Below are 16,592 nucleotides of genomic sequence, written 5' to 3' on the forward strand. Positions count from 1 at the left end.
GATTGGGCTAAATCAGCTCATCCTGTGTGGTCATTAAAAACCAGTTAATAAAGATCTGGGAACCCTCACCACAGACCTCTTCACATAATGTTGTTAAGTGCATAGGCTGCCATGTTTTTGTGTATACAAAAATTACCATGAGCCTAGCTGAAGAGAGAGTGCTGATGAAAATAATTAAGCCCATGCCTTTGATATTATCACGTTGCTTCAGGGTATTCAAATTATCTATGAATGCAAAGTATGAACCTTATTCCTTGGTGAAAATAGATTTCCTTGTCCCCAAGCTGTTGTGAAAACATCAGGACATTCTTATTTGGTGCTTGTGCAAGATAGCATGTAATAAAATAGTTTTGATGGAAATGGGGTCAGCTCAGCCAGTAGCAAAGTACAGATCCTCCCACTATCACCAGAGCAATGCATCAGTTTGGATTGAAATATGCACGGCATCACTGCTCTCCTGAGTAATTAGAAGTACACTGTAATTGCCTATTCTGCTTTTTACAGAGTTATCAGCCTGGCTCCTTAATAGAAGCTGCATAAATAATATTTCAGAAATAGCCAAAAGTGGTTCTGTGGGAAGGACTGCATATTTTGAAGATAACATGTTATGTTAGAAATTCTTCAAAGGCAGAAATTCCATCTTTCAGGAGGGCAACAATGGACATTGGTGGAACTGGAAAATTAATTATTCTACATTCCTTAAATACTGACTATGCAAGTGTTTATCTTCTGGTTCAAGTCAACGAGACCACTTTCCTTTAAAAAGAAATACCACTGACTCCTACTTATTCACACACACACACACACACACACACACACCATTTTATTTGTATTCCACCTTCCCATAGTTAAAATCATTCTAAAGGTGGCTTACAACATGAAAAAATACATAATTACAAACCAAACAAAGGTAGATAAAAAAAACATCAAAAAGTATGCAACCAGATTGAAACAATTTCCACATAAATCATAAGATCTAAAATAAGGAATAATAATAATAATAATAATAATAATAATAATAATAATAATAATAATATCAAGAGCAGCAACAACCTCTCCAACAAGCCTACCCCCCAAAACAATATCCCAGCCCATGAGTCTGTTCATCAGCCTCAGCTTTTGTAGCTGGAGTCAGTCAAGGCCCCTTCCTCCTAGCCAAATTGAAAAAGTCCTACAAGGAAGGAAGCAGATCTTTCAGGACTTACAGCCAAGGGAGGAATCCAGTGTCACATGCTTCTGATCATTCCACCAGCACAAGCATTTCTGTTTGCCAGATGAAATGATTTTCCCAAGCACCCTTCCCCACTGGATTTAGGGAGGCATGGGAAGGAGAGAGGGAAAGAGAGAGGGGCACCACATTACACTAAAGGAAGCCCTTCTGCTACTTTTCACTGTCGTGCCAAGTTAGTTGAATCCAGGCCTAAATAGATTTGATAAGGACTAAACCCCATTGAGCACAGTGGGATTTCCTTCCAGGTTTCTATGCATAGGGACTGTCCTGTGAAAAGCAGTAAGTGCCTGCATGCTTTTTGTGGGCCTGGTTCAGGCACATATTTGACCTAGTGTTTCAATTGTCATGCATAAAGCATCTACACAACACAGTAGCCCTCTTCTTACTCATAGAAGGTGGCTGTCTGAACTTGGGAGCCTCCTGTATTCATGGAACTTCTCCACACATTTTAGAACCCTGATTTCTCAGGGTTCCAAAACAAGTACAGAAAGCTCTCTGCTTTGGATAGTTGTCTTCAACAAGCTGGAAGGCACCAGAAAATAAGATCAGTCCAGAGGGTGGGGAGGAGAAGCTATCATGCCTTTTCCCACTATCCCCATCATCTGCTTATTTTGCAGTATTTGTGATGTCTGAAGACAACTAATATGCAGGTATTTCATATGGAAGCCTTATAGATAGGATGGCAAAGTATCAGTGCCTGAAGTGTTGGTTATTCTTACCTTTTTAATGAAGTCTGCTACATCTGTTTTATCACAACACAGAATGCCGAGGGTGGTCCAGAGGGAATTCCCCCCCCCCCAGTGCATGCACAACAGTTTTCCAGTAAAGAGTTTCTGAGAAAAACCTAAAGAAAACTGCAGCAGATACAAGAATGATTTATAGAAGTTTCTCTTTCATGAAGGATGAGCAGGTAGTTCGGAGACCCATATCCTTGACTCAGAAGGAAACATGATTTCTCTTGGAGCAGAAATGATAGGTACGTAATGCCAGTTCATCACAGGACAAGCTTGTAGAGCCTTACTAATGCTGGGCCACCAGGATTTCAGAAAGCTGTTTGTATAACTGTTTAGTTAATTCTACTGTTTAATACAAAGCTTTGATTTATAAGTTCTTACTTGACACTCAAGATGAACATGGCAGCTTTATCAGTCAGGAACCATTGCAATCCATGTTATAAACACTTACCTTAATTTAAGCAGGACTCCAGAAAACCCAGAAGAACTCTCTCTAGTGCAGTAAGGAGGAAGCTATTTTTAAAAACACTTAAACACCTGTGTTTAGGTGAGCACTCTATGACTACTCTGTATCCATAAATCCAAGCATTAAAAACCACTTCTGGGAGTGAATTGTTCCTGTTCCAACTTGCTGTCTTTAACTGTACACAAACAGACCTAAGAACTCTTTAGTATGCAGTGTATTGTACGTTACTACTTCCCAACTCTCAGCAGTTGGCTTCAGTGAAGACGGCAACTTTAGAGTCATTTACAGCTCTCTCGGGGACTGTTTTTAATCATGCTAGGTTGGAGTAATTTTTCGGCAATATTTCTCTTAAGTCAGTTTATCAGATGCTATGGAGAGGTGCTGCATTACTATTAGGCAGGTCATATTGTGGCAAGTGATTCCTATGGTTGGGTAGATTAAATGCTCTTTATGGCTTCCTGAGCATAGCCTTCAATGATGAGGCAAGTGTATGAATGCATACAGATGATCCAGCTCTTCCAAGGTGATCTCTTTCATCCTACTGGAGGCCAGAAATGATTCTTGGGATGAGGTACAGATCCTTGTTGTTTAACCTAATAGCTTATATTCATAAAATCATGTAATTGTAGAGTTGGGAGGGATCCTGAGGGTCATATAGTCCAACCCCCTGAAATTCAGGAATCAGAGCCAAAGAATCCCTGACAGATGACCACTCAGTCTCTGTCTAAAAACCTCCAGTGAAGGAGAGTCCACCACTTCCTGAAGGAGTCCATTCCACTATCAAACAGCTCTTACCATCAGAAAGTTCTTCCTAATGTTTGGTTGGAATCTCCTTTCATTTACAGCCGTACCTTGTTTTGTGACTGGGATCCGTTCCGGAGCCCCGGCCATTAGCCGAAAAGGACGCTGGGCAAAGTGCCGCATCTGCGCAAACACGTGGAGCGGTTTGCGCTTCTGCGCATACACGAAATGTGATTTAGTGCTTCTGCACATGTGCAAGTGGCAAAACTGGAAGTAACCCGTTCTGGTACTTCCAGCTTTGCCGAAGCGGACGCTAGACGAGATGGACGTTCGTGGAGGTATTACTGTAATTTGAATTCATTGGTGCTACCCTCTGGAGTAGCAGAAAACAAGTTTATTCATCTTCCTTGTGACAACCCTTCAGATATTTGAATATGGCTATCCTATCCTTTCTCAGTCTCCTCTTTTCTAGGTTAAATATACCCAGTGCCCTAAATGTTCCAGCTTGTCAATATCCTTATTAAACTATGGTGTCTAGAACTGGACACAGTACTCTAGGTAGGGTCTGACAAAGCAAAGCAGAGTGGTACTATTACTTCCCTTTATACTTCTGTTAATACAGCCTAGAACTGGTATAAATATAAGATATATATGAATGGATATAAGAATGCATATATTATCCAAGAATTATCCAAGAAATTCAGGAAAAAAACTTGCTTCTTTTTGAAAATAAGGAGGAAAATGGGAATTAGAAAGAAATATCTGTGGATAAGCTTGACATCAAGATTTTAAGAAACTTCCAACCATATAACTTTGGATATATGAAGTAGCAACACAGATCCTTGAAGACTGAGCTGTACTTTACTGTCTCTTTTCTAACTGGTGAAATTGTTGATGACCATTGTGATTGTAAAACCTTTTTATTGTTCTTCAGCTGTTCCAGATTATATGAAAAGAAGCAAAAAGTAGGGGGAAACACAACCCATTTCCCCCAACCTTTAGTTGCATTCATCATGTTGGCAGTCAGAAAGTAAAATTTGACACGAATTCATCATTCCTTTGGAAGCTGTGAAGAGAGGAGTTTTAACATTGGAAAACAGGAATCTCCAAGGCACGATTCTTAAATTATTAGGCAGGGTGCTTCCTGTGGCTTCTACAGATTTGGGCCATATAGGATTAATACAGAAAACAAATAAACCTACAGTGGCTTTTAGTTCCAGTAATCAAGACCAATAAGACCAGAACTTGGTTATCTGCAGAAATATTTGTGAATTCTAAAATGGGCAGCTACAGCAGGAATTTAAATTGAATTAGTTAACCAGCTACAAAACCATAGAGTGTGAAGATACTTAGGAGCTCATATTGTCCAACTTATTGCTCAACCCAGTGTCTGAAATGCACAATATACACAACTGCAGTATCCCTGGCAATTGACTTTCCAGGCAGAAAGTTTCCCATGAGAAAGTATAGCTCTCAGAGTCAAAAGCAAGGTTTGTCATGCAGCACTTAGACACTGAAAACCTTCAGATGACACCAGTGGAGACTTTTAAAAGCCAGATTGATCATGTTGTGTGGTTTTCATTGCATGATAATTGTAAACTGCTTTGCTATTTTTAAAATGAAATTGTGGTATACTTTATTTATTTATTTATTTATTTATTTATTTAATACCACCATCTCTTGAGGATCAAGGTAAAATCTACAAAGATAATGTAAGAGCTGTTGGTCATGTCTGTTGGTGGGGCTTTTTGCGTGGCAAGACCCCTCCCCCATGTGAAATAAAGACGCCAGACACAGAATTTAGGTTAATGGGCATAAAAAGGCCACAACTTTATTGATTACAGAATTGGAAGGTATTGGCCTTAGGCATTGGCTCCTATCGACTACCCGGCATGGGGACCGGGAAGGGTTGTCCACAAACCGCGGGGGTCCTGTTGAAGTACGCCAACTAGGATCCCACGGGTGACACCGCTCTGGGGCGTGCCGGGGGCCCTTACCTCCCTAGGTTTCGGACAAGGCCACGCCCCTCGGAGTCCTCTACCGGACTACCCATACTTTTGGGGAAGGTGATGGCGCTTCCTTCCCCCCTTCATTTGCATAACAATTGACCCCTGCCAATGCCTAACCGCCAATACCAAACTAAGTTGTGACGTTTGCTACGAGGTAGGCGAAAAAACCAAAAGGCCTGAAGTGAGCCAACTTGGAAAAATTCCTACCAGGCCCCTTGCGGCGACCAACCGAAGTCCATAGCAAGGTCAAAGCTAGCTAATCCTAGAGGGAGGGTGGGTTGGGAAAACCGCTCGCTGAGCTGTAAAAGGGGGCAAAGAGGGCGGTCCCCGGTCGCGCCCTGCCTAAATAGGCTAGGCCACGCCTCCCCAGCCCGCTGATTGGAGGGCCGGGTTGCTGACGCGCCCGGGGATTCCCTAACCACGCGGGGGCAGAGGCCAGCCCCCGCGCGAGATGTGGGAGGGACTTCTGCCCGCAACCCCCTCTCCTCCCGAGTCGGAAATGGCTTTGCGTGGCAAGACCCCTCCCCCATGTGAAATAAAGACGCCAGACACAGAATTTAGGTTAATGGGCATAAAAAGGCCACAACTTTATTGATTACAGAATTGGAAGGTATTGGCCTTAGGCATTGGCTCCTATCGACTACCCGGCATGGGGACCGGGAAGGGTTGTCCACAAACCGCGGGGGTCCTGTTGAAGTACGCCAACTAGGATCCCACGGGTGACACCGCTCTGGGGCGTGCCGGGGGCCCTTACCTCCCTAGGTTTCGGACAAGGCCACGCCCCTCGGAGTCCTCTACCGGACTACCCATACTTTTGGGGAAGGTGATGGCGCTTCCTTCCCCCCTTCATTTGCATAACAATTGACCCCTGCCAATGCCTAACCGCCACTCGAGCAAAGCTCGCCGCCAATACCTTCAAGCCTGTAACCAATTCCTAATCCCTGCTATGATGTCCCCCAACCAAATATCATTTCCATCGTCAGACAAATGCACGCCATCCCATCTGTAGAGGGCCTCGTTGCTGTACTGGATGCCCGGGTGGCGGATGACGCCCCCGTCCAGAGCTGCCACTCTACGCTCCACAGCCCGCTGCAAGACCTTCCTTGCTTTATTTATTCCAACCGGGCTCACACAATCCCTCCATGTCCTTCTCTCAAGCAACGAGGACCACAGGATAGTAATGTTTGGGTAAACTGCCAACAAGCCATCAAAATCATCAAAGATGTTCCATCTCAAATCAATTGCTTTGCGGTAAGCTAAGTCATTTTCCCCCAACTGGATGAGCAAGGCATCTGGTGGGCCCTCAGAGGCGGCTCTTGCCATGACGGTTGGCATGAATTCGCTCCAGTGCATCCCTCTTCGCGCTATCCACGTCAGCTCCACATGAGCAGGTAAGTTCAAGTTTTGCCCCAGCCCAGTGCTAATGGCACGATTCCTTGCCCAGTGCACAATGCTGTGGCCCACCAACCAAATGCGAACCTTTCGGGATTCTGAAAAGCAAGTAGACAAGGAAGCCAAGGTCAGCGATACACCCAGAAGTCATAGGTTCTTTCTTATGTAAGCTCTGTATGCATTAGATTTCCAACGACCCAGATCCTTTACCCTCTCCGTGGAAAACCCGAGGTGCACGGCCGTAGTTGCAGCACCGATCCGGAAGGAGTGAGCCGCAAATTCGGCCGCGGGCTGCCCACATGCAGTCAGGGCCCTGCGCATCACCCGCGTAAACTGGTGCCTAGCCAACGGCGCTCCGTCAGCATGAATTAATAAGGAGCCTGGGCTACTGGGTCTTAGGTAGAGGAAACGCCTAGTGTCCCTAACCGGGCAAGGGCCGCTACCTTGCACGGCTGGTAACCGTACGAGGGCCCCCCTACCCTGCTGGTCAGTCTTAGAGCTCCGTACTTGGACTATCAGCTCCTTTGCCGAAAGTGTCAGATCGCTTAAGAGAATACCCCTCAGAGCGTGTGGAGCCCTTCCCTCACAAACCAACTCCCCTATGCGGAGGGCCCCAAAGAAGGCTATGGAATAAGCGGCCGAGAATAGGCGAGCTTCGTATTTTGACCAGCAAATTTCGCGTAACTTCTTGTGTATCTGGGTCAAAATATCGAATGTTATAGGCCTCCTCCTGTCAGGGGTGGGGGGCTGCAGCCGGCGCCACCCTTCCAAGGTCTTACGTACTATAAATTTAGCGCACGGGTCAGTGGCGAAAAAGGTTTTACAAAAGTATGAAATCCCTGCGGAGTGAATATTGAGGGTCTTAGGTGCCCTGCCTATCTCCTTCAGGTGAGCTAAATAGTGAAGGACCTCCCTCGTTGAGGGAACCGATTTGTGTTCTGCGCTAGGAAACTTATTGCGGAACTTCTGGAAGTCCGCATTCGAGTAGGTGTGTTTAGTGTGGTAGACAATACCGAACTAGCCGAAAATCCGTAACAGCGCACCGTTTTTTGGAGTAGGTCCGTTTCTGGTCGGGGCTTAACTTCTGGGGACCAGGCCTCGATTTAGCTGGCAATGGCATCTGGCAGCGACCAGCAGCCACCCACCTCTGGCAACCAGCGGGCACCATCTGCAGGTGGTGACAGCGCCCAAGTCATGGCCATGCCCTGCGATCCTCAAGCTTTCGCGCAGTTTTATAGGGCGTTCGAAACATTTTATAGGCAATGCAGGCCTGGGGCTCCGGCTCTCCCGGCCCCAGAACCTTCGCAGGATGTAATACCTGATACCCCCCCTAACAATCAGGGCCAGCCGGGCACCATGGTACCGGCGGTAGGCAGCACACAAGTGGAAAACGCAAACGCTTGTCGCCCCATTACCCGTGCCCAGGCAGCCATGAATAAAAAGGCCAGCCAAAGCGCAGGAAAGGGCAAGGCGCCAGCAGAAAGTTTCCCATGAGAAAGTATAGCTCTCAGAGTCAAAAGCAAGGTTTGTCATGCAGCACTTAGACACTGAAAACCTTCAGATGACACCAGTGGAGACTTTTAAAAGCCAGATTGATCATGTTGTGTGGTTTTCATTGCATGATAATTGTAAACTGCTTTGCTATTTTTAAAATGAAATTGTGGTATACTTTATTTATTTATTTATTTATTTATTTAATACCACCATCTCTTGAGGATCAAGGTAAAATCTACAAAGATAATGTAAGAGCTGTTGGTCATGTCTGTTGGTGGGGCTTTTTGTTAGATATATGCTACTTATCTCTGTCCTTCCAATGCCTCAGCACACCTTTTCAGTTGGAGGCTGTAGATCATTCAGACAAAACAAAAACCTATATCCTTAGCTTCCTGTCTGTTTTCTTTTCTTCCTTTGCATAGATTTTTTGTAATAGCATTTGTGCTACTCATCCTTCAAGTCAATGAAGGCTAGTTTCACTTGACACAATCTCCTAGTAACAAAATTCAATACATTTTCTTACATTTTATTATTAGTTTTTAATGATTTCTTCTGTTTATGGTTACTAGTAAAACATAGACGGGTCACCAAAACATGTTTAACTAACTGCTGTGAAACATTTACTTTGCTTCAAGAGTTAGGAGCTTTTACAACAAATTACTTTCAGAAGGGTCAATAAATCATTTATAAGGCAATAAACAACCTTTAAAATATCAAATGAGTTTGTAGTGGTCATTGACTGGTGAGAGCTGCTTAGTGAGCCATCCATGGGAAAATAAAATAAATGTCAACTTATATGCTGCATAAATATCAATTTTATGTTAATTCAATAATCTTTATAATTACAGATCCAATCCTGTAAGCATAATAGGGGAAAAATTGCATATAGAGCTTTTTGATGTTTAAATGACCTATGGCTACAGTATTCCTATTTCTGCTATATCTTTAATTTGCAAATTCATTGGGGCAGAACTGTTATTTACTAGCAAAGCCTGGCTGCCATTAAACTTTGCTTTTTCCTCCAATTCATGTGCTTGCTTGGGCACACCATATGGGTGCCTTTTCTAGCTGATTGGAATACCTAAAGTGGGACTTGTCCATTGACTGTTAAAAGGTCATTGATGCCTCATTCAGAGAGGGTGTTATTTCAGCAGCAGCAAAGGAGGCTGCAAGTTGTCTACTCACCCCTAGCGACTTGACAAAGTCCTCAAAACTGATCTATGGCAGAGATTGTCTCTGAACCTAGGTTGGTCAGGACCAAGGCATACTCTTTATGTCTATTGGATTATATTGGACTCTCAGAACCTTCTCTATAAATTGCCATGTCTGGAGCTTTTGTTTTTCAGTTATGAAACTACATTTTCTGTTGCAAATCTTCATTTGATGATTGCTGGCCATTTGCCGCACAAAGAATATACTACGAATTAGAAATTTGATAGCGTTCTTCCATCATTTTTGCCATAAACACAGTGATGCACAGTCTTTGTGTAAGCAAATGAACATGATTTAGTTTTTCCGCTTCTAAGGGCAAAAAATCATCAAGCAAAGATTTAGAAAACAAAGCACCATTAAGTGTGCTCATCTAAATGATAATAGAGCTGACTGGAACATGTCCTTCATTTTTTTTAAAAAAAGGTTTGCCTCAAATTGGATGCCAATTTCTATGGAGCTATAAATAAACTAATGGGAGATTTGAGAGGGAGAAACAAACTTCCGATTGTATATTGTTTTTTCTCTCTTATTTTAAGGAGCAATGAATTTTATTTCACATTTTCCTCAAAGAATGAATGACTGGTAGTGCTCTTCAGGTCTTATGCATCAAAATAACGTAAACAGGTGGTGGAGGGCAGTGGGGATGAGTATGCTAGCTCTGCCCCTGTCACCATTCCAGTCACCCTGAAAAGGTGCCTGAAAAGGCCTAGCATGCTTTGGTCAACCCAAGTTTGTTCCCACACCACAGTCAGGTACTCATAGGCATGGAGGAGACATTGCCCCCAAGGTTTCAAGCTAAATATTGTAAACCCACACTTTTTGAAACAATAGGCAAACCAAGACCCACCAATGTGTGAAAGGTGGGCAGCAGGTGTTGAGGGGCCTGCCCAAAGTGCTTGCTTTTGGCTTGCTCAAGCTCACAGGCAGTTTGTCTTTCTTCAGAGGTACCATGCAGTACTGCTGGAATGCAGAAGATGTGGTGCTCTAGATGCTGGTCCTCTAGACTCTACCTATGAGCCTTGGCCAGCATGGCCAAAGGTCAGGAAAGATGAGATCTGTAGTTCAGCAACATCTGGAGGACCACAGGTCCCCATACACTGCTATATTGTGAGGAGTGCCCCCCCAAAAAAGATCACTTAGCAGTGCTTTTTTTCTGAGGGAACGCATACCCCTAAGCATTTTTTGAATCTAAGTTTGCCCTCATTGAGGGGCAGTATTTCAATATGAGTATGAAAATGAGAGTACCCCTAAACATTTTTGTTAGAAAAAAAAACACTGCTTAATTGTGATTGTGAGGTCTGGGTAGATTGTTCTCATTGGATATTGCTTGTATTCATCCATCCATCCACCCATCCATCCATCAATCCATTCTTCTCTCTTTTTTTGTATTTTTATAACCCCAGTCCAGTAGCTCGAGGGAGTACACAAAAATCAATCTACTTCATTAGTGTTATAAAATGGAACCATAAACGTGCGTAATAAAAGCAGGCTAAAACTAATTAAAACAGAATTAACAATAGAAACATCCCCCTATAGCTAGCCAGTAAAATCAAGTCCAAACCAAAATGTCTACCTGCTCACTGGTGCTTACACAATTGCTTCCTTGCCTGTTGTTGTTGTTGTTGTTGTTGTTGTTGTTGTTGTTGTTGTTTCTATACAGTCCTTCATCTGAAGATAACACAACAGTTCACAAGATGTGAGCTGCTCATATTTTTAGTAACTCCATAGCTGACAAGCAGCCCCTTGGTAGATTGCTTCTGTAATGGAGAACTTGGTGGCTTCTACACAAGCAACTCATCATACTTACCTGAACTGTGTCACTCAAGATTACTGGTGAGAGAGGCTTACTGTCTGGTTTACTACACATAGAAAAGACCAAAAAATCATGGAAGAGACTATTCATCTCACCTGTATTTGTAGCTGAAAAGATTTCTGGGTCGTCTGCACTCAGTCCCAGAGCCTTCAAAAAAAAAAAAAAAAGAGTGCCTCAAGCAGCGTCACAAAACAAGAGCTTGTTTCTTGGAAGTTTTGCATTTTCATCAGGTAATGTGCATATTGGCCAGGCAATGTGCACAATTATGCCATTGTATGCGTATTTCCCCAAGTGTCTTGGGAATCTTTTGTTTAAAATTATTTAACAACCTACTCTTCATGGTTCACAATCATTGAGCGAGGGACAACAGTAACAGAAAATAAGTCTGTGTTTCATTGAAATTCAACTTAAACTAAAAACAGACATTATGGTAAGAGCATATGATGCATAACCCCTGGAGAACATGCAGACCTCTGCTGAGATATCAACATTTCCCAAGGTTTGCTGGAAATAATGCACAATCCCTGGAGAATGTACAACAACCTGTTAACATATACAGAACTGTCTAAGTACCAGCAGCAGGGGAAAAGATTCTGAGCTTTCTCCCGCCTCCACAGGACTCACAATGCTGGAAACTGAATTGTGGCTCATAATATTGTCACCTATATTAGGAATGGGCTAAATTGGTTTGTTTTGTATTTTCATATGAACCTCGCTCATTCCTAAAAACAAACAAACGTGAACTGAAATATTGCTGTCATTTACAATGTATATTATTCTGAATTTTGCTTTGCTGTTCTCCAACTGAAACACGCATGCAAAAGAGCATATAATATGGGAAGATGTGCATTAAAATTAATGGAAAATGGGGAAAAATGCCCAATATTGGGCAGTATGGGCATACAAAAATCTCTCTATAATTTTTGGTGAATGGGTGAAGTCCCTGAAGAGGATGGAGGATGGCGCAAGCTTGTTTTCTCCTGCTCCAGAGGCTAGGATCCAAACCAAAGTGACAAGAAAGGAGATTTTGACTAAGAGCTGGAAGAACTTTCTGACAGGAAAAACTGTTTGACAGTGGAACTGACTCCCTTGGAAAGGTGGTGGACTCTCCTTCCTTGGAGGTTTTAAAGAGGAGGTTGGATGCCCCCCTTTCAGGGATGCTTTTGCTAAAATTCCTGCATTACAGAGGGTTGGATTATATGACCCTCAAGGTACCTTCCAACTCTACAATTCTATGATTATATGAAATGTGTGCTCAAATTCTGAAATATATATATATTATTATCACTCTTAAATAAATAAATACTTGATGCAGAAACTTCTAACTGGAAACTGAGAGAAACCAAAACTGACAGATTCATTTTCCATCATCTATATCAGGGATGTCCAACTGGTCAACCACGATTGACAGGTTGTTGCCCGAGTGCTAGTGGTCAATCACCGTTGATTGCAGGCTTATTTCCCTCTGGGGGGGAGAACATTCGCCCCCGCCCCCTGTCAGTGAGTGACTTTTGGCTGCCCCTCCCCTAAAAAAAGCTCAACAACTTTGCCCCCCCCCCCAAAGAAATGGGTAGGTCACTGCCAGTTATTTTTTTCCTGGGAGTTGATTGCAGTCTCTTGGGAATTGGATGTCCCTGATCTATATAAACATGATGTTTCATGGTACTTCCTCTTTTCTGTTACCAAAGGGCTGTTTGGTGACCCTTATTCACCTAATCAAGCTACAGTGCTCAAAGTGGTTTAACAATCACTCTCTCTTCCTAGGGAGCTCAGGGAATGTAACTCTGTAAGGGACAGAGGGGCCACTTAACATGTCTCTGGACCCTTAAAAGACCATACTGCCCAGGAAGCCATGACTGCTTTAAAGACATATGATACTTCTTAAAATGTATTGTGCAAAGGGGGCATTAGGAAAGTGTCTCTGTCAGACAGAGATGCATTCTTTCAGATACTTGGAACGCTAACTGCATGCTTGAAAAAGCATGTTTCTCATTCATGCTTTATACATTTCCTGGAGAAAACACCTATGTGTTACCACAGTAGCTTCAGCAAAATGATTACGGCTTGAGGCAGCCTGCAGTAAGCCAAGGCTGGAGGGAAAGAGTAACATTTCTTCTCCCACCTCCTTGGGTGCACACAATAAAACAACTTTGTCAAGATTAAATGCTATGTACAGAAATGGGAATGAATAGAAATGAAATGTCACAAAAATAATTTTTTTTGCTAGGAGGAAGGTAATTTTCTTAGGAAAGCTTTGACAAATGCAAAATACTAGCTCCAGTAGTTCATAAACAGTGCAAATGTCTTTATCGCACAAGTTATACATTGTGTTAGTTGTAAAGTTCCATTTATAGATATATCTTTAATCAATTCTTCTTTTACTAGACTTAAGTATATGACTTCCCGGAATAGATGTTTAGCTCAGTAACACCTCTGATTCTCTGCAGCCTCTTGTGCACTAATATTTTAGATAGCAAGAAAAGAAATAAATGGCTCATATCTATTCAGTTGCCAACATTGCTTCAGTCTGCTGCCATTGTCCCTGTATTTTAATCCTTAAAAATCCCCCAAGTTTTTTCCTCTTCATATATTGCCGGCATGCTGGAATTTGCTGTATACTTTGCAGCGCTGTGAAGTAGGTGAAAAGGGAGGGATCTTAGGACCAATCAAGAACCTCCTACTCAGCCCATTGGGATAGGGGACTAACAAAAACCCACACCGCATATCAGGAGAGAGGGAGGGTGCAACAAAGTGATGTGCACAAGGCCTTCCCTCACCTTCACTCCAGGAGCCCTTCTCCTGAGTCATATTTGTAGAATGGGAAAGAGTAGAGGGAAATGTGCCTTTGCAGCAAGCGTGGAAACACGTTTTGAAAAGCACTATGTGGCTTTCTCTGCAGCTTCCTGTCAGATGTAGGTTCCATAATTTCTTGGGAACAAGGCCTCATTTCATTGCAATGCCTCACTTCCAAGGCATTCTGGGAAGTGTGGAATTGGTGTGAAGGTCTCTCCATCCCTTTCCCTCAGCTGCTGTCCCCCAAGGCATACAGCTTTGGCCAGTGATTTCAAAGAGTTGCACCTCAAGTCCCCCCAAACCCACTCCCCAGAATAAAGACAAGATGACACAGTAATTAATGTTAATGTTAATGGGCGTAATTAAGCCACAACTTTATTGATTACAGAATGTGAGTGGTATTGGCTTAGGCATTGGCAAACAAGACTATATCTGACTTCTGGCCTGCTTTTCTGGAAGTCTGCTAAGGGTAAACCCCAAAGGGGGAGCCCTGCCGATGTGAACCGACTCGAGCATCCCCTGGGTTCCCTGGGGTCATGGCATGGACGTAGCCCTTTCGCGGGCTTTGGACAAGATCCAGGCCCCCGGATTCCTTTAATGGAATACCCTAGAGCATGGAGGGGCAGGTGATGGCCGCACCTCCCCCCCCCACTGCTATTCTGGCAAAAGGGAATGAAATGGTGTCGTGCCGGGGTTTACATCGTCCCGGCCACGCCCTCAAGCCTCCTGATTGGGCGCTCGGTGCTGTGACGTGGCCAGGACACCTCGCCATGATGAGGGACATTGTCCCACCCACGCCGAGGTGGGAGGAGGTGTGCCAGGGATGCCAGAGCACAACACACACACCCTGCTGTGAAGCGGAAGCAACCTTAGATAAAAATACAGAGGAAAGGAAAATGGGGTGAACAATACGTTATGATTGATTTAGCATTTTCCTTGGTCACAACCTGTGGTTCAATTTGATTTAATTTAGAAATATTCTACAATTGGGTTTTCCCATCTGAAATCTTCACAAAAGCATTCATGGGAGCATTTGTGGATATTTCTTCTTCTCGTCCTCCATGTTTCCAGTGCTTCCACATATTCCAAGTTTAGTAAGCTTGTCCCTGAGGGAATTTTATTTTTAAAAGGACCTCAGGAAATGGCAGCACATTATGGTTTCATATCTCTCTCCACTCCATGCTCCCCATGTCCTCGCTTTTAGAAAAAATAATAATTCTAATGACTTTTTCTCCAGGATATTAGAAAAGCTTCATCTGTACTTCTTTTCTTTTTATAATTCTATTTGAAGCCAGAAGACTTGCATTCATTTTGTAATGTCTTGAAATCATGGTGTACTCCATTGCTTATCTGGGGGCCCCTGCCATAGCTTAATTGCTTTATGGTTTACAGTCCCAAAGGAGACAATTCCCAGTTGTTCAATCCCAAATTTGTGTTTGCATAGAGAGATTTAATTTAAACTCATGTTAATTGTTATGCCTATGAAGAGCTCTGCATGTTGCAAGATAAAACTCGCCAGTGCGTAAATATATGCCCATTTTGAACACATTGCCAAAAATGAAAAAAAAACAAAAAACTGTGTGTTTTGATAATAACCTCAAAATACAGTCAGGAGCAGCAAGCCCATTTTGGTTAAAAAATGCTATTGACTTATGGGGGTAAGAAATCACTTTTATTATTAATGCTGTAATTGCTAACATTTCTCTTTTGTTAACAATTTGCAGATATATTGTCCTGCTCAAGGGAAGTCATAGTACCACTCTGTTCTGCCTTGGTCAGACAATACCTAAAGTATTGTGCCCACTTCTGCACAACACAATTTAAGAAGGATATTGACAAACTAGATCATGTGCAGAGGAGGGCAACCAAGAAGAACAAGGGACTGAAAACCAAGCCTTATAAGGAATGGTTGAAGGAGTTGGGTATGTTTGCCCTGGATAAGAGAAGACAGAGAGGAGATAATCATCTTCAAATAGCTAATGTGCTCTTGGTCCATCATATGAAACCAAAAAAGTAAACTAGAATATAAGCTTTAACCCACTGCATAGTTTGCAAAGCACCTTCAAATACAGTTACTGTGAAGGCCCTTGTGTTCTCATTCTTTTCCCAGAATTCTTCATCAACAGGATTTATCTGACAGCCTGCTATCTGACGTAAACCCATGCAAACAATAAGCAATGGTGGCATATATACAGCATCAATGGCACTGTAGAGCCGAGGATGGTAAACAATGCTTGATATTAAGCAGAATGTCTGAGAAACATTCTAGAGATTGCCATGCAGTGTTATACCTGCTTTCACTTCTTTCTCTTAATAAAATAAAAGGAGAAATCATTTATTTGATAGGGTGTGTCAGCTTTATTTCCCTAGATGTGTAAATGGTCTAGTTCCACCTTCCTCAGTCTTGGTTCCCAGATTTGTAGGAGTTTCATGTGCAATGTTTTTGACTGGCACTCAAAGTAGAGCTATACTGTGTACCCATTAGAGAAAGCCATGTGCGTGCTTCAAATATTTGATTCATGAGAAACAGAACATGGAGCCTGGATCCAACGAATCTGTGGAAGGACACTGCTCATATCATGCTGCAGAAGGGGTAAGACTATTATTTCTGCTTCTCGTTTCCCCCTGCAGGTTCCTGCACTCTGAATCTACTTCTTTTGGACCACCATTAAAGGTGGCATAGGGGGCCACCAAAGGGAAGGAGGAA

This window comes from Podarcis raffonei, chromosome 4 (assembly GCF_027172205.1).
Source record: "Podarcis raffonei isolate rPodRaf1 chromosome 4, rPodRaf1.pri, whole genome shotgun sequence".
Lineage (NCBI taxonomy): Eukaryota > Metazoa > Chordata > Lepidosauria > Squamata > Lacertidae > Podarcis > Podarcis raffonei.